This window comes from Schistocerca serialis, chromosome 3 (genome assembly GCF_023864345.2).
Source record: "Schistocerca serialis cubense isolate TAMUIC-IGC-003099 chromosome 3, iqSchSeri2.2, whole genome shotgun sequence".
NCBI lineage: Eukaryota > Metazoa > Arthropoda > Insecta > Orthoptera > Acrididae > Schistocerca > Schistocerca serialis.
Window position 1 is genome coordinate 796,747,779 of NC_064640.1, and position 2,308 is coordinate 796,750,086.

A 2,308-nucleotide genomic window follows, 5' to 3' on the forward strand; every position below is an offset into this window, starting at 1 on the left:
GATGATAGTGGCAGTGTTCAGTATACGTAAGGGTGCATTTGAATTATTTATTATTTCAATAAACAGCAAAGTTCTTCAGTGATGATATTGGTTCCTTTTCCACTCCTTCGAAAGTTTTGATAGATGTATCACCTGCACAAATAAAGGAACGGCTGCTCATTGCTATATACAGTATATTAAACGGGGTGGGAACATATCCTTGGGGAAAGGCGTTTTTTTTGGATCCGCAATCGACTCCTTTTCGTTTGTAGATTTACAGAATCGTCTGTTTTGCAAAATGCACAGGTTGAATTGTGCCGGTAGAAAACTCCTCATGGCACTGTGTACTACTGTTATTAGTTTCTTATGCTTGATTCTATCTTAGGCAGCTGTGAGATCGATGAAAGCCGCACCTGTGTTCCGCTTTCGTTCGTAACCATATTTTATATTTTGCTTGATATTTTAAATCACGGAATACAGCGAAAATAAATAAATAAACTCCCACACATGTGAAGAATAACAATTAAAATAGTTATGTATAGTAATGGCTATGATCAAAAAATAAACGAAACATTTACAGAGGAATAAAAATACAATAACCAGTGCACAAAATAATTTCTTCTTCCATTTGCTCTTGAACACGGCTATAGCAGCTATAGCCTAGTGAACTGTTACCCAATACATAGGCCTCCTCGCATTCAAACTAGCAAATCCGTTTACATAAATCTTTTCAACACTCCCTGTCTAAAATCGCAAATTTACACACTGCTCTGTAAAGGCTGCACGTTGTTGCTTCAAATATTGGATGCCTTCGTGCAAATATATTTATCCTTCCTATTGACATTTAAGTTTCATCGAATGTTTGGTGCGTCGCTTTAGGATGTAGATGAAGTTATGAGTAAGGAGATTCGGAATCCTTGCCACATCGCTGTTATACAGTCGACTCCCGATAATTTGACAACCGATAATTTGAAACTCTCCAAAATTTGAAATTTTTTCCCGATCTCTTGACAAATACTTGATAAATTTAAAAAAAATCAATGTGTTTTGGTCCCCTCGGTATTTTAAAGTTGCAGTGGTAAGGGCATCTCGCCAACTCTTTATAATTTGAAGTCAGGGCTTTCACACTCTGTACAATTTGAAGTTCCCTACTTCTGTGATTCCTATTGAAGTCCTCCTACTTCTCTGAGGTCCAGTACAGGTTCAACCGTCCACCTATCGTTTGTTTCTCCGACCTATACTTATTGAGTCTGCAGTCTGCATTCATATTGTGTTGTAGTCAACTCGTGTTTCTTGAAACTGTGAAACGCCATGACTGCTAATCTTTCAATTAACGGAAAAAAATGCTTGTTATTAAAGCTGCGGAGCGTGGAATATCGAAGACAGATTTTGTGAAACAGTTCGCTATTTTACCATCTACACTGCCGAAGATTTTAAAAAATACAGAACGTATCACAGAAACTATTTCAAGGAAGGTCATGTCAGAGGAAATTTCCCGGTCTCGAAGAGTGCTTGATCGAATTGATAAATCAGTGCAGAGGACAAAAAGTTACCGTGAGTGGCTTCATATTGAAGGAAAAGCAAAATCTTTTACTCAGTCTCATGAAATTAAAGAGCTTTACGGTAAGTGGGGGGTGCTTCTCAAACTTTAAAAAACGTCATGCCATCACGTTAAAAAAAAGTTGTGGGCAAAGTGTCAGTATGGACAGTTCCCTTTGTATTGAATGCACTGATGAACTAAATCAAATATTGAATGGCTACGACCCACGCAACATATTCAACACAGACGAAACGGGACTTCCTTTTAAATGTCTTTCTGATTGCACCCTAGCATCCGAAGGAGAAAAGTATCATGGTGGAAAACTGAGCAAGGATAGATTAATTGTCCTCCCAGCCTGTAATATGGACGGATTTCAGAAGCTGAAACCACCCACAGCAGGGAAATCTGTGAAACCACGCTCTTTCAAGGGAATAAAATCGCTTCCCACAACCTATGGCCCAAACAAAAAACTATAAATGACGACGGAATTATTTACTGAATGGCTGACCCTGGTTCATAGTGATATGAAAAATGAGAAACGCAAAATTTTTGCTGTTTTAGGACTACTGCACCGTACATAACAACTCTCCACATTTAGATTACGGTACGTAAAACTGATTTATTTCCCATCGTAAAAGAGATCAATATTGCGGCCAGTGGACCAGGGTATAAAAGAACATTTCGAAACTCTCTACCGCAGAGAAATTTTTCCACTTTTGCTGGATTGCACTGAAAAAGGTGAGAAGGGGAAGAAAACATTTTGGACCGCTATAAACATGACTGATGAGG